General features: G+C 45.5%; 1 protein-coding gene and 1 long non-coding RNA gene across 6 annotated transcripts in view; one reads left to right on the top strand and one right to left on the bottom strand.

Annotated features, from left to right (window-relative positions):
- On the bottom strand, positions 1–25,356 carry LOC110401793. 5 transcript variants are annotated; one of them, XR_002440608.1, is made up of 10 exons: positions 16,638–25,034; positions 15,416–15,516; positions 13,609–14,100; positions 11,381–13,480; positions 10,371–10,408; positions 8,231–9,729; positions 7,400–7,836; positions 5,964–6,887; positions 4,815–4,953; positions 1–4,428 (listed from the first exon to the last, which is right to left on the bottom strand). It is a non-coding gene; the product is annotated as an uncharacterized LOC110401793 (long non-coding RNA). The 5 variants fall into 5 exon arrangements; XR_002440610.1 differs by lacking the exons at positions 11,381–13,480; positions 13,609–14,100; XR_002440609.1 differs by lacking the exons at positions 1–4,428; positions 4,815–4,953; positions 5,964–6,887; ... (3 more) ...; positions 11,381–13,480; positions 13,609–14,100 and adding exons at positions 14,319–14,941; positions 25,192–25,356 and having other exon boundaries at positions 16,638–24,370.
- The window catches only part of CD82 (CD82 molecule), a 34,780-nt gene continuing 34,306 nt past the window's right edge, over positions 25,060–25,533 (top strand). Inside the window, exon 1 of the mRNA XM_021403271.1 lies at positions 25,060–25,165. The gene's annotated coding sequence lies outside the window, so the exon portion shown is untranslated. The remainder of the gene's footprint in view (positions 25,166–25,533) is intronic.

Below are 25,533 nucleotides of genomic sequence, written 5' to 3' on the forward strand. Positions count from 1 at the left end.
TGGTATTATTGTAGAGATTCCTTTTACATTCTGAGGGGCTTTGATCTTGCAAACACAAGGAGTACAATGAAAGAAGATTTCATGCAATTATATCTAGCCAAGGTTTGCAAGCTAAAAAAAGAAAAGGCATGCTGCCCTCACCAGAAATGTCTTTTCTTTCATTGAAGGTGATGTGAAAACACTAAATACCTTTGGGACCTATTTGGTTCTCTGTCTTATCTACTGCTATATGTATTTTGAAAAAGGGAAGTGCATAACGACTTGTTTGTAGTGAGAGAAAGGCGGTTTTCCTGGCTCTAGCTGAAGGTTAGAGTTGCCTCAGAGTTCCAGCCTAGGAGCTGTCTCTTCGGAATATTTAACTTTGTCTCCTGTGGAGTCTATACTCCCATTCAAGGACCATCATGTAGACGTACCGCTCTTGTCTTCAGTGTTGCTTCCCAAGTCACACTGGCAGAAAAATATCAACAGCAGAACCTTATACACTAGCTGTGCAAAGCCATGGGTGACTCCAGCCACCTGCCTACCCAGGTGCTAGCCTGCTCTCCCTGTAGTCATGGGATAGAGACAGGCTCCTCCAAAGGACATCCGCAGCAAAGATTCAGCTCTGCACCACACCCAGCCAAAGCACCAGCTGCTCTTCAAATCTATCACCAGAAATCATTTGGGATTCCGCATCATAACATCATGTAGTGCATGTACCTGGCTCTCAGAAGAGAAGGACTACTACATTCCCCAGGGTACTTTGCTCCCCTGCTACCATCTTCCAGTCAGAGGGAATGATGCGGAATACCAATAACTGAAAATCATAAAACCGTGACAGGGATTTAAACAAACCTATTCACATGACAGTGAATTCTTTGAGTTTTCTTTTGCTCCAAACATGCTGGAAGGAGGAAATCCCAGAACGTCCGTCATGGTCAAGCCCCTTTGCAGCCAGGTGCTTAGGCAAGGACAGAAGAAGCTATAGATGGACTTAAAAGAGTAGACAAGGTAAGTTATTTAAGTGTTAAACAGGCGTGTTCTGTATTTTATAGGCATTTACTATATTTAGCAGAGTACGCTTCAACAGCACAGTTAGAGTGTTCAATACATACATTCTTTTAGTGAGTCAATTACCTTTGTTTTTAATTATGTAGGTTAAGCACCTGTATACTTTAATTTATCATCAAAAGTTGTATTTTGATAATCCTGAAAGGCACAGCTCTCATGCAGAAGTTCTGTCACGCTGCTGCCACACTGTGTGGGAAAATCTCATCCCCCTTCCCTAGTACAGGAAGAGTGGGTCTGGAACTGGCATGGGGGCTGGCTGGCTCTCTGAACTGGGGCAGGGCAGGTTTTGAAACCACAACCACAAAAACCAGGACTAACACTCGCGGTATGAGCAAGGAGGACCTCAGCCATGCTAAGGCTGCAGCCCCAGGGACTGGCCTTGGTATGAGATGCAGTGTGGCCACAGCCACAGACATGAATCCATGCAGCCTTGCCAAGCCCATCTGTGCTGCAGTGCGAAGAGAAAGCACGTATCCCACTTCAGCACTGGCTCCCACAGTGAGTTAACAGACAGCAAAGCCAGAATCAGAGCCATGGCTCTCAAGAATCCCACTATGCTTTCCTCCCCGACATGTCGTTTGTTGTGTTTGGGAACCCACCAGCAGGCAGGCAGCAGATTATGCAGATAGGGAAGCTTTTAAAATAACGTGTCCAATTATTCTTGTGCCTGGTCAAAAGCCCCATGCTTTTGACCAAGAAGAAGAAGACCATGACTTGTCTTCTTCTTGGGACCCTCTCCCTTTCTTGTTTTCTGTTTTTATTTCTTAGTCTTTGTGTTCTTTCCTGAAAAGAGAACTGGCTGTTTAAGCGTCATCAAAGCCAGCTACTTTTCACAAAATATATGTTTGCAGGCATAACCCCACTGCACCAGAGACAAATACATCCTGGTCCCAGAGCTGTCATTGCAGCCATATGCTTTGTACCGTGTCTCTGAATGGATTCCTCCCAAGGTGAATACAGTAATGCTTTAAAGTAGCATATTTGTTAAGTATTCTGTCAGGAACATAAATCAGAATGGCAGTGCTGTTTCTACTGGGCAGGGAAGATCCTAGGAGGATTCTAGAGCTACCCAAGGGGTGGAGACCAAACATCACATCACATCCTCAGCAGTGAAAAGGAGCTCAGGATCAGCTTCTGGGAAGATGTTCCCACACTAGCACTCAAGAGCCCTTTCAGAGGCATGAATCCAAACATGCAGGCAGCAGCAGGGGCTGCAATCTCGCCACTGAGGGTAGGAATGATCAAACTCCTGGGATTCACTAACATCATACGTTTTCTAGGCAGGTCATTCAAGGCAACTTTGGCCAATTTAGTCAACCTCAAAGAACAGCATCTGCTTCCTGTGAGGTTGTGCTTCTTCTGGGAACCAGTGCAGGCACCCAAATATTTCACACCTGGCAATGCCAGTTCATGTCTGTACTTCCCCACATCCTTCAAAGTTTGGGATGTGGCAGCTGAGCGTGGACCAGAAAGAATCAGCCACAGAGCCCGAGAGCTCCCCAAGCTTGGGACTACTCAGATCCCTGCATTTGCTCCAGTTTCCTCTCTGGCTTAGGCTGGGAATGTTTGTGCCAGCAACCTCGAGAAGAAATTGAAGTCCATTGCACACAGATGCTTGGCCAGCTCTCAGTAATGAAACACGTCTTTATCGTCCGCAATTTTTGATTTAAGGAAAGGGGCAAAACTGCCCACAGTTTGCAGAGAAAATAAAATATATAAAAAAAGAAGCAAGCCCCAATGCTTAGGTTGTGAAATGCAGCTTCCTCGGGACAATAAAGACGTGTTTCATTATGGAAAGTGGCCGACCATCTGTGCACATTTGATTCGTATCCCTCAGATCTGGGAAGTAACAAGGCCAGTTTTACACTCACTTTACTGACTATAACTGTGCTGACGTGTCTGACTTCGTAAACACTACCAGCGTTTTTGGAGTAAGGAACACATGCCTCCTGCTCCTCTGGGCACGTTCCTTCTGCAGGGTGCGCAGAGCCTTCCTGCTCCCCTGCACGGGGCAGAGACCTGGAGAACGCTGGAGGCTGCTCAGCATAGAACTGCATGGCTGTGTCTTGAGACTCTGCACCAGTCCTGTGTGTGCTGCTGCACTCTGCTTGGATGGATTTTCAAGCAAGAGAGAGGAGCTGGACCAATGCACCAGGAAATGGGCAATTCCCATTGGAGAAGGATGGGAAGGGTACCTTGTGTGAAAGGTGGGATGGAACTGCCGATAAAGTGTGCAAGATGGCTCATCTCAGGTGTCAGATTCTTCAATGACATGGAAGGTTTCACCACTCATAATTCACATCTTGGAGGCCAAGCCTTCACACAGAACTTTGGCTTTTACATTTTGACATAACCATTTACAATTCCCAGAGTCATATAATCATTAATGTTGGAAAAGACCACTAAAATCATCTAGTCCAACCCCAATTCATCCCCACCATGCCACTAGCCGTATCTCTCAGTGCCACATCTACACACTTCTTGAAAACCACTGGAAATGGTAACTCCATCACCCTCCTGAGAAGACTGTTCCAATACCTCACCTCTCTTTCTGTGAATAATTTTTTCCTAATATCCAACCTGAACCTCCCCTGGCACAATTTAAAGCCATCACCTCTCTTCCTGTCATTGTTACCTGGGAGAAGAGGCTGACCCCCACTGCATCACAACCTCCTTTCAGGCAGTTGTAGAGAGCACTTATTGCTCTCCCCTGAGCTGTCTCCCCTGAGCCTCCTCTTCTCCGGAGTGAACAATCCCAGCTCTCTCAGCCGCTCCCCACAAGATTTGTGCTCCGTATCCCTCACAAGCTTTGCTGCCCTTTTTGGAACATGCTTTAGGGCCTCATTGTCTTTCTTGAAGTGAGGGGCCCAAAACTGAGCACAGTACTTGAAGTGCAGCCTCACCAGAACCAAGTACAGAGGGATGATCACCTTCCTGTACCCACTGCCTGCACTGTTTCTGATACAAGCTAGGATGCTGTTGGCCTTCTTGGCCACCTGGGCATAGTGCTGGCTCTTGTTCAATGAGACTCATTTCTGAGTCATGATGCAGTCAGTCTGCCCACTTTTCTCTGATGCTTCCTCTAGATATTCAAGCACCAAGACTGCCAGTGGTTAGGAAAAATCCCTCTAATTTCAGGATAGACAAAACTCTGGGAAGAGTAGAGTTGATACCTACCAACATGATTGAAGATGTACTAAAATCTACTCAGATTGTTCCAAAATCCATCAAAGACAGCATGAAGTCTCCAGCTGTGACCACCAGCACTTGGATCAGGTCCTAAATGAAGCCATGTGAACCATTTGTGGACAGAAGAAACACAGTCCGGAGTGTACAACATAGTGAAGATGTGATGTTCTCCAAACAGCATGCAAAATGCTTTTTATTAAAAAAAAAAGAAAAAAAGGCAATTAAAAGAAAGGAAGGAAAAAAGAAAGAAAAAAAAGAAAAACTAAAAAAAAGAGAAAGAAAAAAAAGCAGAACAGAACAGCACAGCCTCCCCCCAGGTCTGTTATGTGCAGCTCAGAAAGGGTAATACAGTGCCAGGAGCCCTCATTTCTAAACATGACACAAGAAGCCAGAATTGGTGTTTACACAGTCATTTTAAGGGAGGAAGAGAGTTTAATTTCAGCAGCACCCCACCTACACATGGGCCTGGATATCATTATTGGCAGGTGTACGTAATCACAAAAACACCAATCAAATAATAAAAACATTAAGTATCAACTCAAGATCAAAGGAATGAACCAAAACCTCTACCGTACCTCAGCCCTACATGTCAGCCACATGCCTCAGTACCTATGGTTCCAAGATCTCTCATTCCTCCTAGGCACATGTGTTTGAATCACTGGGAAAGCTGAGGAGCTTCTCCTCCTGGGCCCCCACCTGCTGGCAGCAGCATTCCTGGGAGCAATGTAAGGAAACTGAGATAAAGGAAATTCTGGGATGGGGAGATCTCGTAAAGCACTGTCAGCAACATTGGCATACCAGTGAGCAGACATCCAGCTGTGCCTGCTGAGGGTTTGCATTATGTCTCTGGTTGGCCAGGTACAGGTGACAGAGCAGCACTGTTAAAAGCGGGGGAAATGGTAGCATGGGTCTGGCCAAAAATAGATGTCCTTCATAGGCAGGGGTCATGTGCCCATCATTTAAGTAATTTTAAGACTAGATTAAAGAGTTGGAGAATACATGGCCTGGATGAATCTTGTACCAGGTCCCCAGGAGAATACTTCAGATAGGATTTAATAGCTTTTATCCTAATTCTAATTTCCATTAAATCAAAAGCTTTGTGCCTGCCAAAACACCAAAGCATTTTTTGAAATGCTTGGTTAAACGCTCCCCTCACTTGCACTGTGAGAAGCATGGATTTAATTCCCTGACTTTCACTGGCGCTTACCCAGGGCCTTGGTGCTGGGGCAGGGTCCTGCTGATGTTCCCTCCCTGGTCCCTTCTCAGGCTCATGTTCATGGGATGCACAGAGCAGCTGCTCTGGGAGGGCTGGCTCCAGTCCCCCATGGGCTGTGCTGCAACATGGCCTTCTTGAGGTTTTATTCTTTCTAAATTAACTAGTTGCTGGCCACTGGAACTGGTGCTTTCGAGTCTCTAAATTGCAGCTGCTTGGCATAGTGTGTCCAAACAAGAGAGTTAAAAAAGAAAGAGCAAGAGATTTGTGCGCACAGAGTCCAGGTCAACGGTGGTTTATTAAGTCCCATTAACCATATGGTCACGATTATAATAAAAGTCTGAGTTATGGCCAGTGACATGTGTAACCTCTCCTCCAAAACCTGATATATATACATATATATATGATGGGTGTAGATTCAGTGTGAACTCTGACCTATATCACAAGGCTTTTTAACCCTTTCTGATTGCCAGGGGAAGGGCAGAAAGACACAGCTGCTACTCAGATTTACCTGATAACTGCAGACTGGTGAAGCCTCTCTAAAGATACAACCTCTCCTGCTGCTGCAGTCCCAGTGATCCTTCTCCACCTAGCAGCAGACAAAGATCTGTGCAGCTCAAGCAGGTCACCCCAGGCTGTGTGGTCATAATTCGGAGTAGAGTTTGGCACTGCCAATTTTTGTGAAAGGCTGGCTCGGAACCAACACACCTGCAGACTGAGAGAACACTCCTGGTTCTGTGAAGACATTGCATTGCTTTGGTACCACCATGGGAGGTGTTCTGCTGGCACATAACCCTTTCACAAATGAGATGCAAATGTCCTTCAGCTGTTCCATGGGTCAAAGAGCTGAGGTAAAAAGAGGCAAGGGTGAACGTAAGTGATGAGATTGGTAATAACGCCAGAAAGAAAATTCAGAGAGCACGAGTAGGAAGCAGCAGCAAACCGAGGTATTTTCCTGGCCAGCCCTAAGAAGACAACAATCCTTGATCTTAAATCCTTGACCTGATTTCCTCTTGACCTTAAATGACATAATTATGAAAGACCATACCCAGACCCATTCTCTTCCCAGATCCTCACCAACATGCAGAGCAAACGCCATTGCCTCGTCCCCAGTCACCTCCCATCCACCACCTTCCTGTGCACTGCATGTCCAGCCCCAGCAGGAAGGCACACCAGGTCCAGCAGCCAGCACTTACCCCTGCACTCCTTCCAATGCAGCCCCACAAGCCCTCCCAATCAGCAGCTTCCTAAATCTCCATTCTGAGGAGCAATTTGCGTGAGGGTCTCCAGGTCTGCCTAGAAAAGGCCTCTGTCAGGAGCTCACCTCACCTTTCCATTGCTGGCCTCCCTGGAGCTTCAGACAGCAAAGCCCAGGACATAAATACAAATTTGGTAGAGACAGAATTGAAAAGCGTCGGACGTGCAAAGAAATGACCTAAAAGGTAGAAGTCAAGGATAAATAAGAACAGTCCATGTAAACTGTGTGCTCATCTTAACAATAAACAGAGCGGCTGCTGCAGGGAAACTTGAAAGGGCTGTGCTTGGCCAAGATGGATGGTTTGCTGAGTTGCTCTGGGCTCCGGCCGAGGGGCTCAGCATGAGTAATGGGGTGCGAGAAGTGCTTGCTCACCACGGCCAGAGCAGGCCCAAGCTGAAGAGGGGGAGTACGTAATGACCGTACGGGTTATTTATTGCTTCATTTGCTCATTAGCTTGGCATCACCTCCAGTCTCCAGCCACAGCACGTGATGGCTTTGAACTGGCGCCCCGGGTGTGGCGGGCGCTGTGACACGCGGTTTTGATGTGTGCCCCACAGCTCCCGTAGGATTTCCGCTCAGCCTCGCCGTCCGGCTGAGGATAAATCACCCTCCCCTCCCTGTGGCAGCTCTGGGGCTTATTGGCATTATCTATCATTGTTGAGTCCTCATCCAGACGTGCACAAGCTTACCGTCTCTCAACAGTGAGGGCAGGGTTTCAGCGTGGCAGCAGGGCTGAGGCACGGCGAGATGAAGCTTCACGGGCTTCCCCAGCCTGCCATCCATCACCGGTACCGTGTGAAACTGGAGCAGGGTAGTGGGACACAGCTCGCTCAGCTGAAGCCGGCAGATGGGCCAGTCCCATGGGGAGAGGAGCAGCACATGCAGCCGGCAAGCGTTGTACCCTCCAATCTCCTGTGTGAGGGGAAGTCTCCCTGGTTGGTGCTCCCCAGGCTAGGCAGCACTGGGGGATGGGTGTGGTTAGAGGGCGAGTCAAAGATAACAAGGCCCAGCTTGGTGGTAGGCTGCTGTGGAGTTTCTGGGCATAAGCAGCACAGCCTGGTGAGAGGCCAGCGGCAGCAGTTGTCTATCATTATGAGGTTCCTCCATTCAAGTGACGTAGCCACTGCTGCAGGCAGAACAAGAGAAGCATACGTGTCCACACTCTGCATGATGGTCATATACCTCTTCCTTCCCCTCTGAGAACACTATGCACACCTAACTGTGTGCAAACTGATCTGTAACTTTGTCTTAGAAGGGTTTGTCCATGTTCTGCACTAATGGTTTAGTGGACTATACAGTTACATGTGAGAACTTTTAAAGTAGGTACCAGCAGAAATGGGCACATCAACAACTGTATGGGTAGGTAAATCAATTCTCTGACCTCCTATATCCCACTGATAAGTGGGAACTAATGGAATGTGAAATCATCAGTAAATGAAAGACCTCTCTCTTCCTCCTATCAGCCAAAAAACAGCTAGTTAGAAAAGGAAATGCAAAAAAAAAAAAAAACCACAACCAACCTTTCAGCATTCACCAAAAAGCTTTCATTTATGCTGGGAAGAATCTCAGGAGTCCTCTGCTGAGAAATCCTGGGCTCAGACATGGAAATCTGAAGACCAAAGGCAAGAGCCCTTTAGAAGCTCTGAGGTATTGCAACAGCACTTGAGCCTAGCTGGAATCCAACACAGGAGATCCAATAGGAGATTAACATTATTAATGGAGAACAGCAATCAGTGTTTGATTTACCCACAAGGGCAAACCTGAGGTCAGTAATGCAGTCCTGGATAGAGGACGTGAGGGTCTTCAGAAGGCAAGAAGGCATTTTTAAACTTGCAAACCCATTGACAAATACCCTGTGGGTTTTCTGTCAGTGCCTGCCCAGGAGGCATCCCCACAGCTTCTTTGGAGACAGCCAGAAGCACAGTGTTCCCCGGGGCTGTTCTGAGAACCCCTCTGGATTGTCCAGAAAATGCCTCTGTAGTCTTAATGGTAGTTTTCAAGCTCTTGATAATGCTAAAGCTTAATTATCTCCCCTGCTTCCCTCCCTCTAACCTCCCCGTCCCAGCTCTATGCAACACAAGCAGCAGATCTCTCTTTTCAGGGCTGTTTTTTTTTTTTTTTTTTTCTTCTCTCTGACACTCTGTTCTGGCATATGCCCCACATATGTCCGCAGAGCTCAGTTCCCTGGGGCTACAGGCAGGGGGGCAGCTGCATGGCACGCATGATACCCTTATTAACACATTTCCTCCCCAGGCCCCCAAAGCAAACGTCTCTGAAATGCTTCAGGGGTCAGTCATGGTTGTCTGTGCCCTCTCCTGAACCAGCAGACAGCACCACAGGGAAGGGCAGAGCCAGGTTTTGCAAAGGCTGCTCCATTCCCTTCTCATTAGCCATCAGCGTATGTCCTGTCTGCTCCAACCAAGTTGTGAGAGCAGAGTGCAGATGCAAAGCCCAGGTGCTCTGACCCAGGCAGGGCGAGGAGCCCCTCTAAGCCTGGAGGAGCAGGATGCTCCCACAGTAAACCCAAGCTCACCTCTGCGATGCTGAATGACAGAGGCGCTGAAGGGATCTATTTCAGCTCCTTAGAGCCAGATGCCTCCTCCTTCCTCTGCTGGGCAGAGCGCCGGCTCAGCATGGAGTATTCTCTCCCATTTCCTAGGGATGTCAGTCAAAGCCAGGCTCTTGGAAGTTCAAGCGTGGCCAAAAGGAAGCAGATTTCAAAACACACCCCTCCCTTCATTCCCCCCTTCCTAGGCCTTTTGTTTCCAGTTCCCCCTCCTCCCATCAAAGAAAGAAACAAGAAAAGATTCTGCAGTCACCAAGCCATGATCTATCATTCTTTCAGGGGAGTTTCTTCTAATATTAATCAACGCAAGCCTCCCTCCCTGCTTCCCCCTCCCCAAGGGAGCAGCAGGCTTGGAAAGCTCAAGCGGGTTTCTGATGGATCTTGCGGCAGAATTCCTCAGTTCTCAGCTGGAGTGAGATGGTGTTGGGGAAGTTTCCAGGCTTTCTGAGATTTCTGGAAGATAAATGAGAATAACTGCCTATGCTTTGCACCATGAATGCATAGGACACCCAGAAACCCATTCTGCAAAGCAACTGGCTTCTCTGTCCTATGAGTTAGGGCCAATGTCCCTGCATCGCTGCCACCAACCCCAGCAAAGGTGAGGCTTCTGCTGGCAGCTGATGACACATTCTGTTTTGCTTCTCAGCCCTAGACCAGACAGCAGAACTGTAAAGATTATCCTAAATATGTCAGCTGCTGACAGATCCTGGGAGTGGCCTGCCAGTAACAGGGGGGTGAGAGTACAATTTCTCAGGCCACTCTTCCACTCTCAGTTCTCTACCCTCAGTCTCTCAGGGAAGGCCAGTAGAGTGGGACAGGAGCAAGCTGCCCCTCCCCATGCTGGTGGTGACAGCTCTGGGCAAGAGACAAGACTGGGCTGTTTGGAAGGTGCAGAGGGACTGAAGCGAAGTGCAGAAGTTGTCTCCCCCCAGTGCAGCATGAATGTCTCCACTGTTAATCCCTAGTGATGATCCAGAGAATGTCCCCAATGGCTGCCAAGTGGAACACTCCCATGCTGGCTGGCCTTCTCTCCAGCTATGGCTCAGGTTCCTAGATCACAAGGGGCACATGAGGATGTCTCAGCTCCTACTTACCAGGAGGTAGAGCAGGTGACCAGTCAGCAAGCAGTATCCTGAGGAAGAAAGGACAATTTCATGTTTCCAGATAATCTTAGAAGAATTTCCTCCCTATCTGGCTCCCCTGTAACACTCCTGGCTGAGGTTGAATTCATTTTTACTATGCCTGTCATTTCTGATTGGCTTTTTTTGCAGAATATCTTTTGCAAATCCCCACACTCATGCAGTCAATATAGTTTGGCAGCTAGACTTCCTCCAATCTATTAAAACCACAATGTAGGTACTACAATCTCCCAGAAATCCTCACAGGCTCTGCTGACTTCATACACTTTGCCAAGATCTCTCCCAACAACACCCCTCAACTTCTCCAGTACTTGGCTCTGGTCAGTTCTTTTTTTGAAATTTTGTTATTTAGTTAATTAGCACCAATAGCCATAAAGGCACTTACTTAATCTTCTTGATTTCCTTAAGAGTACAATAGGCAAGAGGCAGAACGAAAGGGAACCTTCCAAAACCCCAAACGAGAAACTTGCTGCTGATGCATAAGCAGACCAAACCACCACTGAAAGATTGCCCTGCAGGAACCTGCGCACTCACCCCACTTCCCCACAGTTTCATCCTTTGGCCTGGCCTTAGCACACAAGACCTTGCTCAGGTACTCAATGAACAACAGAACTGGTAGCACCATCCCTCATTAAGAGGAATTAACTGAAAGAATTAATAGCAGACACCTGGTTCTACAGCTGAGGGCCAAATGAGTATGCACCTAAAAACAAGCAGTGAGTCAATAAACTTATCCCACAAATAGCAAGTAGTGCAAGAGCCCTTAGAGTTCTCCTTTGTGGTACCTAGCTGCACAACAGGATGGCCCCTTGAGTAGGGATGCCTTTCAAGGTTATACTCCTTTCCAAAATTTCATATATTTCCAAAAACTAGAAGCAGTTTCTTTTTTTTCTGAAAAAATCATTTATAGTGTCTGAAATATCTTAAAATTCTGCTCCCCTGAAAATCATAAAATATTAATTTACTGTTTAGCCAGCAAAGCAAATTCATCAATGATGACATCTCCCATACAAGTGATACTGGGAAGCTGAAGAGTCCCTTGTTCTGCTCAGTCTGTGTCTTTAAGAAGGAGGGATGACAAGAGGCTGGCGTGCAGCAGCTGTTAGCATTTCCAAGATGCTTTGTATTATGGCAGGACAGAAGAGTTGACAGTCTCTTCTCAGTTCTGTGGTTAGCTGTCTACAGGCATGCAGTCATTACTCTATATTAATGTGAGATGTGAACATCGTTTTGCTGGTTATAATTATTCTCCAAGTGGTACAACCTTAAAAATAATAGCTTTGGAGAATCTCTTCCTCTGTAGTTCTTCCTGGGAGTCCCTTCCTGGGTTGGTTCCCAATAATGAGATTTTCTAAGGGGGCTGGGAATGCATTGATTGATTTATTGGCTTTTGGATGCTAATTAACTTTGATGTTTTGCAGCCACGCTCCTGGCTGCCATACTGCATGCAGGGGAACAGTGGGGCCTATGCCTAGGAAGAAGACCACAATGGGGCCCAGAAACACTGCTGTGTTCTGCATTTTGCTGTGGCCCTCCAGCCAGAAGCAGAGGCCTTTCTGAAGAGCTTTCCTGAGAGGTCCTGATGGACAGGAACAGGGATGTCCCTGCATTCCAGGAATTACTAATATGGCCAAGACAGATAGATATGCCCTAGTGTGGGTCTGCCCTCCAGCAAACTGGGGCCAGGATTTGCCTGAGACCCACAGGGAGCTGTACTTCCTGACAAAAATTTGTCCTGCAGCCACCAGGGCCCCCAGCTTCCCTTCTTCCTGAAGAAGATCAAGGCAAAGACATATAAAACAATTGCTTAAGAAGTGGTGAAAGGGCTCAGCTTCTCCTTATCTCAACAAAAGACACTGTGTCAACAGGCTTTGCCCTGAATTTCAGTGCTACGTTCTCCACTGAGTCTGCCTGCAAGATTCAGCGTGGCTGTACAAGCAGACATGGTGATGGGCTCTGCATTGCTGAGTCTAAAGCTCCTCTCACACAGGCAACATTCATCACCAATGACAACTTCTGGTAACACTCAGCTCTCAACAGGATTCCAACCAGAAGCAAAAAGCTATCCCCTCCGTCACCGTAGACATTCAGCACGTGTTGAAATGAGGAGTTGGGTGGCCTAGAAGCACCTGCAAAAGCCCTGCTATGTCTCCTAGGTTTGCGCCCATGTGGGGATAGCCTTTTGCCAACTCATCAGAAGTGGCTCCCCTTCAGCCAGAGTCCAGAGTGTCCTTCAGCATCCAGGTGAGGATGTGGCATCCAGATTGCTTGAATGCTGGAAGGGCAAAACCACGTTTTAGCTCTTTAACAGCCAGCTGCTCACTCCCTCTTTGTTTTGTTTTAGTGCTCACCATGATAAAGTGAAATAGCAGAAGAGCGATGTACTCATTTCTTCTGGTAATGGAGAAGAGAGATGGCTTATTTTGCAGAGGAAACAATGCTGTGCTTATGAATGCCATTTTAAGAAGCCCAGCATTAATATTTACATGATGCTGCATCTACTGGAGCAACACATGTCTCCGCGTTTATGGTAGCAGCCATCATTGTGCAACACACATTGTAAGTCAGCAAGACCTCCTGCATGTTGCTTGTGGAGCTCTGGCTCTGTGCCTCTTCTCCAACCAATTTGTACCATACCCTGCGTATTTAGCAGCTTGCCGCTATGAAGAGCCAAGCCATAAATCCCGTGCTGTAAATGTCCACTTGGAGCTCTGCACTGCCAGGATGAAGCAGGCTGTCCCGAGGCCACTGGGAGTGGCCCCAGTCACTGTATCACAAATGGAAACAACTACACTATATAAATCATTCATAAGAGAGAAGCAAGAATATATTTATTGATATAGTGTAGTGATTTAACAGAAATTTAACAAGATTTGAGATAGCTAGATACACTTGGTTATCTATTGGATAGAGGGTAGGTTTAAACACACACACAAAGGAGGCCGTCGTGTTAAGTCATGAAGTTTAGAGTGGACCCCCTTACTTTCTAAATTCCTTGAATCAAGGAAGTAAGGAGTTGAGGTACAGCTGGATCCACTTCTAGTCCCAGACATGGAGAATGGTTTCTGTCCAAGAGATTGTAAGTGTACAATCAGTCTAAGATTGAATCTCAGCAAAGCTAACAATGCTTGCAGTCACATCTAAGATATGATCTTAGCAAAGTTAAGAAAGCCTGAAATAATTCATTACTTACCAAGGATCTGTATTGGCAAGATGTCTTGAGGTCAAGGTGCAAGGGATATCTATGCAGGCATAACCTTGAGACATATCCCTTCTCAAGGGCAGATCCTGTTGTGCAGCCTACTTCTTTGCAGCAAAGCTCAGAGGGCTCTTGGGCTGCTCATTGTTCATGGGTAAGAAGACTGACTCATTGTCATACTTTGTTTTTAGGTCCATTCTCAACTGGCCCTCAGCTGTTGAACCAGGTGTCTGCTATCTGTTCTCTCAGTCCCCCCAGTGTGAGACAGATTTGTGGTCCTTAAACTGTTTTTATCAAGGTTGTTATAAGTACTGTTGTTCATTGTCTATAAATAACAAACACATCAGCACTAGGGTTACCAGATCAAAACTGGACGAAGTGTGGAATTAAAAACTCCCATTGCTGTTGGTGACCGTTCAAGATGAGTTTCCCATCAGTGGTGTTCTCCATCCTTTTTCACTCTTTCTGGGATGTGGTGTATCTCTTCTGTATCATAGTGAACAGTGCTTTAGAGTTTTTGTCCATTGTTTCAGAGCTGTTCTAGCAGTTGGCATAGGTCATCATGGAGTAGTACCTTCCTCACTAATGTGAGATTCATTTCAATGGGATGGAGCAGGGGTAGGCACCAAATACTCAATATATAATTATATTGTAATAATTGATATTATGTAACTGAAGCTGAATAATTAAAGCTGCGCCCCATCATTTTATTACAGTTCAAACTTTTATTCATGTATTCAAGTTTGTATCATCAGTAACTTTATCTACACATATAAAGTCCCAAAGGGTTCTCATACAAACATGTTCTTTTCAAATACACACAAGTACAGTTTCAGGGATTTTATTAGGATGCATTTAAAAATAGTAGATTTCATTCAGTGTCAAGACAAATGTCCTGGGCATTGATGGTTTTTCTCTCACAAATAAATACTTGTTTTTCTCATACAACACTTGCAATCACATCAACAGTTTTCCATTTGTTCCCATTTCATTATGTTCACACTATGCTTTAATGGATATAGTTCTCTTATGATTTAATCCTAGTGAATTTATTGGGTATATCTTATCTTCCAAAGAATTGTGTATCATTAAGACAAAAGCTGTAGCTTTGTTACTGATGAGGTTATATGTAAAATTGATTGGAATTCCCTTTCAAATTGGTTGCATTACAGACTTTTCCCACAAAGATCCTGGATAACACTTTGCCCTCCTTTTAATGTTATTTCTTAGCTCTGTATTTATCTAGCACCTCTGATTTTTCTGTCCTGGAGAAATACAATTTCCTCATTGCAGTCCACTGGACCTACTCTCTTCCATGTCTCCAAATCTGTTCAGAATGAAAAAATAAAAAAGAATAACCCTCAAAGTTTCCCATTCATTCTCCGTCCTCTGAGCTACTTAGAATCTTTCCCTTCTATGTTATGCCACATCCCTTTCCTACAGAATGAAGTGTCTTTGTTTTCCTTTGCATTTTTCCCAAGTTCATTGTGTCTTCCTTCCAAAATGTTTGTAGATAATGACCTTCCAAACCACATGTAAATAGTAGCTTTGTTTCTTCCTCTTCAGTGCTAGAATCTCTCTCCCTCTTTCTCTCTCTTTCCGTCTACACTACAGCTCACTCAGATTTGCTTCAGCCATTGCAAGTGGGACAACCAGCTACACTGGTACCATCAGTTAAATTAACGTGTATGTTTAAGTATGCTTCATATCAGTGCATGATCTTGTTTGAGACATTCAAGTCTTTGTTATTAGAATTTATTCTTATACTCTCTATGTTTTGAACAGAGGCATGAGAGCTTACCTATTTTGAGGTTTTCTGACCACAAGCCAAAAGTAGTAGCATTATTAGGGACTGGGATAACAGCATGGATACAGCATTTCTATTTGCCATCTTGTAGGGTGCTGTAAAAGAAAAATAGAGAATTGTCTTGGGGGATTCCGAACATGTTACCCCATTTAAAAGATGAATATATTAATTAAGCCTTAATTTTTAGGTTTAACACCACTACTATTCGATAAATAGAGTACTAGGTTTAGTTAGAATCATAAGCACAGCATCAATAGGTGGTAATTTGTCCATCACAGGTTGCTTTGACTCTAAAAGATCCTCTAGCTTGCACAGACTGCCCCAGACATATTTTCTCAATTTTCTTAACTACTCGGTCTGAAGATAAAAGTTCCTTTTCCCATTCATAATATCACTGTCAAATTTCTTAAAACGCAGCTAAGCTGGACAACAAATAGTCATACTGCTTCCGTTGCTTCCTCCACTTTTTTAGGGGAAGTTCTTTCAATTAGAGTGTTACTGATGCGATTTCACGTCTTTAGGGGTGGAACTGTAAAAGTTTAGCATGTGCAGCATAAGCAGTTCTGAGTGAGAGGCATTTGTTGTTTTCCAAATCTGCTATAACTTCAAAAACTCACGCCCTGCTTCAGCAGAAATGGGCTATTGTGGTACATTAGTAGTTTTTGATTCAGGGAGGGGAGGAGCTTCTTGGAGTACCTGCAGTGCAGCCTTCCTTTTTCTACAGGGGTTGGGATCAATGTTTGAACCAAAGGACAGGGCACCAAGGTCATCTGTTTAAAACATGGAGTCCTGAAATATTTTTCATGGTAATTTGCAATGGCAGAGCAAGTGGCTGAAATACTTTTCTCGTCTGGGAGCCAGAAATCAGATTTGGCAGTTTGGCACACAGCGTTTTGTGCCACTTACACTGGTAATCTTAACTCTATGCTGTCTGAGTTGCGCACTTCGCTTCCCAGAACCTAAGTTGGGTTGACATCAAAGTTTGTGCTCCCGTATTTATTAAAAAGACTTCACCAATGGTCCTTAAGGAACAGTTTCAATTAATATATATACATGGCCTCCTAGTCCTCCACTCCTAGTCCCAGACTTGGTCAACAATTTATGTCTAAGAGATTATATGTGTACAATCAATCTAAGGTATAGACTTAGTGAAGCTAACAAAGTTAAGAAGTGATCTTAGTGAAGCTAAGAATGCCTAAAACAATCAGACACTTACCGAGGATATGTATTTGCAAGATGTCTTTCTGAGCTCTCAGTTGGCATATTTCATTTTACTTCACTCTCTTTCTTCTTCCTCATTGTTTCTATCTTAAGATAGCACGCTAAAAAAAGTTTAGCTATCAGCAGTGGGCAGTACTATGTCTCGTTTGTCCTCTTCCTTCCTCATTTGCTTTGCATTTCCTGTTTTGTCTCTGGGATCTGCCTTTTTCCAGCTCTTCTTGATGTTGGACTCCTTGATTTCTGAAGCATTTTAGCACTTTGAAATCCTTTCAGTGTATTCCATCCCAGAGATTCCCCTGAAACTTGTTTGACTTGCTAACCACAATTCCCATTACTCACAGTAACAGCCCAGCCTGGATTCATGCAGACCAATGCTTTCTATGTTGCACCAGTCTGGACACAGCCAGTTCTCTACACTCAGTGGCATCAGGTTGATGCATGGGAGAAGTATTTGGTGCAGCTTGTGGTAACGTGCCCACAGTTTGCATAAAGCTCAGATTCCAGAGCTTGTGCTCTGACAATAATGGGCCAGCAGGCAGTACTGCAATCTCCACTTCTTACATTGTGCTGGCTGTGAAAAAGTAGCCAGGAATGAAGTCTTGGGTAACAGTAGCTCTTAATCACTGTATGTTCAGAGAAAAGCAGCTCCTGGACATCAAACAGCTGTCATGCCCCCCACGTGCTTCCCTTGTCCAAATCTTATAAGTGACCAAAAGTCTTACCTTTACTTCCAGAGATTTTTTGAATCTCTTCTACCTATTTTGAGTTTTCCTGTTTCTGGTTTTCTGTTGACTGACAGCAGAACCTAAAAACTTAAAGGGTATCTGTTTCCAAGACCTTCTCTACCCTGACAGATCCATAAGACACAAACCAAGCAAGCTAGGAGAGCAGCACTCATTTTTATTCCTCCAGAGCAGACCACAGAAGCCATCAGCCTTTTGTCCTCCCAAGCTTTCTGGAGCACTTCAGAGAAGTATAATACATTTACTCACAGCAGACTACTCTCCTTTTCTCTGTATCTCTAATTTCATCCACTAGATGGATGAGATGTGGGATGGATGAGTCCATATCTCATGGTATCTCATGCAAAACTGCCTTAATACCTCTCGGTGCCCAAGACCAGCATGCTGACCTCCAAAGATATGCAAAGGTTTCCAGCAATGCGGCCTCTTCTCGTGGCAGTCAGCTGCACCAGAAATCCAGATATTGGCCAACAGTTTGGGCTGTCTGCAAGAAATAACTTGGTGCTAGGAGATCTTTCTGAGCTCTCCGACAATGAAAGAACTTTTTTTTTTTTTTTCCCAAGCCTCCTCACTGCTTGCCACATTTAATGAAGATGCATACTGTGACAGTCAACACCTTAGGTGGTGAGACCATCAGTTGTCTTCTGCAATGAAAGGGAAACTTTTTTTCACCCTTATAGTTACTGAAGCTTATTGAAAGAGACTGCAAGAGATGAATTATCCCAGCTGAAAAGTCTGGGCCTGTTAAACCTTGTAGGATGGCTAGCTGGGCAGCACTATTGCAACATGAAGATGACTCAGCCGCACAGCATCTTTGCTGGCATCCTCTTAGCTGCTGTGGAGACAATTATTTCTTTATTGCTAAACGGTCTGTTGGTGGCTTGAAAAATGTAACAGAGACAGAATAATAATTCAAAACATGCCAGACCAGAAAGTCATGGTCATCGTATCAGGCTCCTTCTGCCTGAAAATCAGTCCAGAATGTTGAGGGTGGGTGAACCAACGCCACAGATGCTGGTGACTTCACCAGAAACAGCGCATCCTTTCAGGAAAGCAGGATCCCCTTCTCAACCAAATTGCCTTACCAATAACAGAAGAAGAAGGGAGCAGAGAAATGCTCTGCATGGTAGCTTCATCAGCAGAATTAACTCAGAAGAAGAGTTTGCCTTTCAAAGATTTCCATGAGGCTTCAGCTGCTCCTGGGTGAAATGATGCTAGCAAGCAGTGTCCCATTACTTTCCCACTGTGGGAACCAAGCCCTTTTAAAACTGTTTTGACTGTAACCAAGGAATTAGAGAGATGGATGAAGCCAGCCGAAAGTGTGACATTCTCCTAAAGGCGCACAGATGGTGAGCAGACCCTGAAAACTGATTCACTTTGAGTGATCACTTTCCTGAAGCACATCTTGGACAGTTTTTAGCCTCTCTGAGGACCTGAGAAAACCCGTAACTTCTCTGAGGCAAAATGGGGGGCGGGAGGAGAAGGGGAAAAAAACATGATTTTTCCTCGAAATGCACATTCACACATAGTTATTTATTTACTTGCCCTTTGGCATCAAGGGAAGCTCATCTCTCAGAGAATGATCACCCGTCGTGGCTCAGCCCAGATGAAGGTGGGATACAGATTTCATTGCCAGCACTAACCATGAAAAGATTTTCCCATTTTACCAGAAACCACAATCTCCCACAGTTCCCAGACTGCTCAAGTGATGTATAACTTGGTAATTGTCCTGAAAGATAAGGGAAAGCCTCCTCTGCGGTTGCATTTGATACAGCCTGATGTATGGGATCGCTCAGTGCAGGCTTGGTGGAGGGAGCCTCGAGACTGTGTGGAGTATGCCTCTCTGCCTCCTTCTTCTCGCTGGGGAACCTCTGCTGGTGGCAGGCAGGATCCTGAGGGTTGCAAATTGCTTTCCCACATCTAACATCCCTTTCATAGCAGCCTCAGTCAGTTTTTGGCAAGAGGAGGGGAGCTAAAGTGTGGTTCAGGGGCACTCCAGAGCCTCTTCTGCAGTGCTCCCACTCCCACAGCACCCCTGCACTGGGGACAAAAAGGGGCAGCGAGGGAATGAGGAATGAGGAGGGAAAAGCCTTGCAAGCAGAGGAGGGAGAGAAACTTCTAGAGGAAGAAATCTCTGCCCATGGGAAGTGGCAGGAGTCCCTTTTCCTGGGTCAGTGCAAGGGACTCTGGACAAACCCTCCATCAGCCTAGTATTGCAGACAACGGCTGTGGCCAATCCCGCTCACCATCCAGCCAGGTGCAACGATCTTCCAGTTGGCTGCTCTATGGGAATAACAGACAACTTGAGATTTTTTGGATAAGAATCTGCTAAGCTGAATTTTCCACCGCCCAGACAGTCTAAACTGCTCTTTCATGCTAGGAGCACCATGGGGACAAGCAGCCACTAGATGGCACGTCCATCCTCATGCAACCGCCCCAGAGCCTGGAAAGTCCAGGATGTCCCGCTCATCCCACGCAGGCACAGTAAAAGGATGAAATGTTATCACAGCGTCTGCTTTTAGTAAACGCTGGCACATGCAGCAGTTATTTTGCGTCAAGGATCTGCAATCTGATGAACATTCCTCCGTGATTTTGGAAGGGTTTAAAAATAAGCTACAAGCAGATTTTGCAAACTTGCTCTCACTGGTTTCGGAGGAGATGTACTGGGACTGCAGAGAGCATTTATGTGCAAAACAGCTCGTAAAAGGAAATATACAGAGCTTTGTTCTCCCACAGGAGGGCTAGTGAATTATTTGGGTAGAACCCACATGAAGTAAGAAGTTATTGGTAGATATAATTTTCCAGATCCTCAGTTGCTGTTATGTGGTATACTTCACTCGTTTATACTAGCTGAGAGTCTAGTCTCTAGGTCTCCAGATCAGAATTAAGCAAGACACCAAGTGGGTTTGGAGAAAGGAGCTTTTATTTGAGGGGACTGCCAAACACATTAGATCTGGACCACTTTCTCTCAGAGATTTAATCTCAGAGGAACTGGCAAAACTGAAAAGGTCCAGAAGTGGGAGTGAATCAGACACATTAAGGCATATATGCTGCAAGCCGCAGTGTTTTCCATGTGCGGCAGCAAATACCTAAAGTGTTTCAAAGCAGGGAGTTTCAGCGTAGCTTTTATCACTGAAAACTGGCTTGCACTTGGTACAAATTGAAAAGGAAGCCAAGCTTCTGGATTTCCCTGTCACGACAGTCTAATGTGCCATAAAGTTGTTGGATTTTGGTATATGAAGGCTTAAATCACGTCTCCTCCCTCCCCAGAATTTTCCACTGGAATACGCAGAAGAATTAGAAATATTGTACAGTGCTCTTAAATTCTCCCCCGTCTCCTTTGTTTGCACCAAGGACAAAGACTGCATTTTTGTTTGACGTTATTTTGAATTCATCCCTTTAAAAAATGCTATTTAGAATTCAGTGAAGTAATGCTTTGCGTTTTACTTGTGTGCCTGCAAACTCCAGCACTGGTGAGAGTGTGACTCAAATTATGGATAATGTGAACTAGATTAAGTTGGGCAACAAATGTGTTATTTTCAAGAGAAAACAGCACAGGCAAAGTAAGTATTTTAATTTCTTAAACATTTAAAATGGATGGAGAGAGTACAGAGAAGCTATACAGCTTGGAAGAGAGGGAAAGATAGTCTCATGTTTTGTGGTTCTGTGCTGCTCACTGGGGTGCTGTGCTGCTGAACCAAAACTTTGGGGTACTTCTATAATGCAAATAACAAATAGTCATCCCCCAAGAGAGCAATACTGGAGATCCAGCCCCAGATTTGAGACTAAAGAGAGACACCAAGTGGAAGAGAAACACATGGACAGTTGCAAGTCATGTGCAGATCTCAAGGATTTGGTTTCTATGTGTGGTTTGCTGCAGCTATATGCACATCAGTGGTGACCCAGGGAAGCACTTTGGCACCTCTCTGCCCACGTGGGCACTGGAAGATGTATCTGGTGAGAAGAAGCAGGGAGGTAAAAGTGGGAATGCAATGCAAGATTTAAAATTGGCTCTATGTAGCAGGGCACTTGGATGCCTTCATAAATAAAATTGAAGGGAATTAAGCCTCTAAATACCCTCATGGATCTGAGCTTGCATGAGAAGTATTAGTGTCATAGGATTGCTTGATCCACTCACTTTGCTCCTTCAGGTAAGTCATACCAGAGTTGCACCAATTTCTCTGAGAAAATATTCAGCCTGCCAATATCAGCTCCTGAATATTTTCATTTCCTTTGGCAGACTTAGAATTGAGTTCTCCTCCCCTAGTTTTTCTCAAGTGTTTATGTTAACTGGACTGAAAGAGACAACTTCTCACCAGTCTCTGGAGCCACGGGGTGTGGAATTAACACTGCCTAAGCATCAGCACCTGTCCCTGCACATTCCCAACACAACAGCAGGGAAGCCTCTTCCCATTTCTGGGTAATGTTCATTCCTCTCAGCCCAAGATGTTTACTTCAAATCAGGTGTTTGTTCACATCTGTACAATTTTAAAGGGACTGAGCCTGAATGCCACTTCCTTGGAACTACCTCTGGTTGCCAAAGATTACTGTAAAGTGTGCAAAGAGAATTGTAAAATCAGGTTAATTCCTACCTCCACCAAGGTTCATAAGGTCATACCCTGGCTGCTGTTAGCCCAGGCATACCCAGGTACTGAACAGAGCTCAGGAGCATCAGCAAGAACTCCTTAATGACCATCACGTTTTTTGGAATTCATCTGGCATTTTCTGTCTTTTCTGCCACATAACAGCAGTGCTGGTCTCTTTTCAATCCAGAGATGTCTATGACCTGCTCACACTCTGTGGAAGACCTTTTGAGATTTTTGTATAATGATTTTTTTTTTTTAAAAAAAAAAGGAGAAATTTTGAAAATCCTGACAATACACCTTGTTCCAGCAAGTTCCCCATCCCCAAGGTTAGAAAAATATCCATCTCAGGAGGGCACATGCTCTTATATTTGCCGATACTCATTGGATCACAAAAGCTTAAGCTCTGAAGACATATTCCTGTGTGTTCCTATCTCCCCTTGAGGGGGCAGCGATGTTCTCTTGCAAAACGCTGAGTTTGGGGGTACGGTCACTCTGTAGCAGCCAGTTGTGAGGTCCCGCGCAGAGTCCCAAACTAACAACCTACAGGAGGAGCTGCTCCCCTCTTCTGCGGTGTCTCAGGGGAACAGTCTCACTCCCTTTTCCATGCCTCATGCGTTCGAATTTTGGGTGGCCCTGTCTGGAGCCAGGAGTTGGGCTCCATGATCTGTGCGGGTCTTTTTCAGCTCGGGATGTTCTGTGTTCTCATCACTCTATGCCTAGGTTTCCCTTCTGCCGGAATCTTTCAGTTGCCTGCATTTCTCCCTTCAGCCAGGTGAGGGCAACTGGGCATCAGGAAAATTATTTCAATTCACTAAAGCTGGATTGCTTTCTCTGAAGTTTTAAACCAGGATTGTTAAAAATAATTAGCCCTGAAATAGAACAGACCACTTTAAAATTATACCTTTTGATAAACATATTTTTCTGTAATGTGAGTGAAAGTTGCCTCCCCAAGTCCCAGCAACCACCGCACTTTTATTGCTGTTCACTCCCACCATTATTTTTGTATACAATTAATCCCCATCCTTGTTCCCCCGATAAAATCACAGCTTTGGGCAAATAAAAGAAGAGGGTTCCATGAGGGTGCCATGAGAACACTTCTGCCAACATTAGACTTAACAAAATCTGTATTCTTAAAGTGCACTTTGTATTCCAGCCCTATATTTTATGCTGTGTTGTTAAACAGACACTGACTGCAGGCTGTAGGTTGCCAGGTCACATTTTGTTTAACCTGGAATTTACTGGAGCACTCGGCACTGCATTTCCTCATCTTCTCACCGTTCTGGCCCTGTCAGCACACAAATCCTTCCTCTCTGAGATTAACAGTAATGTGAGGCCAATTCAAAGGCTTATCTAAAGGAAATATAAATACACAAACACTGTGAATCTGCGTATGTCTCACTCTTAAACAGTGCTCTCCCTAAACAGTGCATTAATGACTTAATGACAAGTATTTGTCTGAGACTGCTTTATAGCACACAGACAGCTGTTTCAGCAACTGCCACAGCAGTGAAGGCACAAGCTCAGGGCTTGTACCCTGCTCTGGAACGTGTCACAAGTTGGGCAGCATACTATGCCAGCTAAACCTAAGATTCTACAGCTTCTCACAACGTAGAGCAGGCTGCAAATGGCCACAAAGGTGTAGCAGAGACAGCCCTGTGCCTGAAGGGACCTCCTGTACAACTGCATCAGAACCTGCAACAGGCTACATCCCAGGGACCTGGGCTGGTGTGCAAAGATCTCCCATTTCTAGCTGCAAAATAGGCAAATAGACATGGCTGGGTAAAGAGATTAATTCCTTCTAAAAAGGAGAGGATTCATCTGCCAGAGAGAGGTTTGAAATGAAGATAACCCAAGGCCAAAACAGACTGCTCAGCTGAGTGACCTCTGGGCTGGTGTCTGGCTGCGGTTGAAAGGGCGTTCAATCCTTAGTACTACATGCCATGTAATGGTGGGCTTCTCCACTCTGTCTTCTTACAGGCACTTTTGGCTTATTGCTAGCTGAGAACCCAGCCTACTGTGTATGTTGTAGAAGATGCTGTTTATACTTGGGCTTTTAGCTTACCATCTGTGCACGGTTCAGCTGCAACATCCTCACAGATCTGTTTCTGCATGGTTTCCAACTCCCTGTTGCAAGCTCTCAGAAGAGAGAGACTCACTTTGGACTTTCCAATAAAACTCAAACTCTCTGCAAGCTCTTTTAAAACCTATCCCCTTTTCTCAGAAAACTCAGTGATACAAACCTAATGCTTTTCTACAGACTCACTGGCTCATATCTGAATGGCACTGAAGCATAAACAGCTATACATGTAGTCACTGATGCATACATACCTCCATGCTGTCCCTGCTAATGCATATCCTGTTCTCAGTGCCATTGACACAAATTCATTTGGGCACGGGAGCTGCTGGTGCATAAGCCATCCATTAATGCCGCACCTTGTAATCACTTCTTATTTTAAAACCAATTTCTTTTAGAAAAAAAAACAGCCTTTGCACTAATCCTCAGGGGAAATGTCCCAAGCCCAGACTTCCTTTCTCAAAGTAGGACACTTGCAGGAACCAGAAACAAGCTGTGTGCTCAGAACCCATAAACTTGGGTCAGATGCTTGAGAAAGACTCAGTCAGTGGACAGATAGACTCCACCTATTCCCAGAGCCTTGCACCTTTATAGGTGAGCATTTAAAAGGCTTAATAGGCAACTGGTGGAAGTCTGACCAGGTGCTTAAATGGACAACACCCACTAAAAGAGAGAGGGAGGGGAAGGGTTCCCTCAAACTTCAATTTGAGAACAGTGGTTTTATTCAAGGTAACTGCTTAAAAAGTGATGCTGGAATGCTACCAATAGGTAGAGAAGCCATTCCCCAGGACTACTAAATTTCCAGATACTGCCCCAGGCAATCCTGATGCAAAATACACCCTCATCTTAGGCTAACAACTGGCCTCACAGCTCTTTTGGTGAGAGAAAGGAGCCTGAGCACAACCAGGCTTATGAGATGATTTGCAGGGTACCGGGGGTGGCCTGTCACTGCTTTAGAGGGCTGCAGAAACAGGGGTGCTGGGGCCCCACCTACAGAAGCCCCATGCATTGTGAGTCACCCGCTCTGCTTCCACCCCATCCTCTCCACTCTGCCTCAGCACCTGCACACCGGAGACCCATGGCCCCTTCTTGCTCACAGTACCCAAAGCCCATGTAGGAGGTGAGTGCAACGGGGCCCGCGTTCACCTGCTGGGAGGTCACAGCTTCGCATGTTGTTCCTCAGAAGGCTGAGGGAGCGTTCAACCTTCCCTCGTTTCCGGGTTGGCTTGGCTGCTGTGGTTTCACCGCGTTCAAATGAGGGGTCAGAGCGTTCCTCCCGTCTGATAGCCTTATCGCTGCTTATTTCTGCCCAGGAAACAGCGGCAGGATCCCGGTGTGACGTTATTCCACACACCGAGAACAAAGACGCAGCGCTATGAGCCCGCTGCGGGCAGCGGACGCTGCACAGAAGTGAGAACAATGCAATGGCAGCGGTCAGCAGCCCGGCACCTCGCGCTGTAATCGCCGGGGCAAAGCAGCCGAGCGAGG

This window comes from Numida meleagris, chromosome 6 (assembly GCF_002078875.1).
Source record: "Numida meleagris isolate 19003 breed g44 Domestic line chromosome 6, NumMel1.0, whole genome shotgun sequence".
NCBI classification, from domain to species: domain Eukaryota; kingdom Metazoa; phylum Chordata; class Aves; order Galliformes; family Numididae; genus Numida; species Numida meleagris.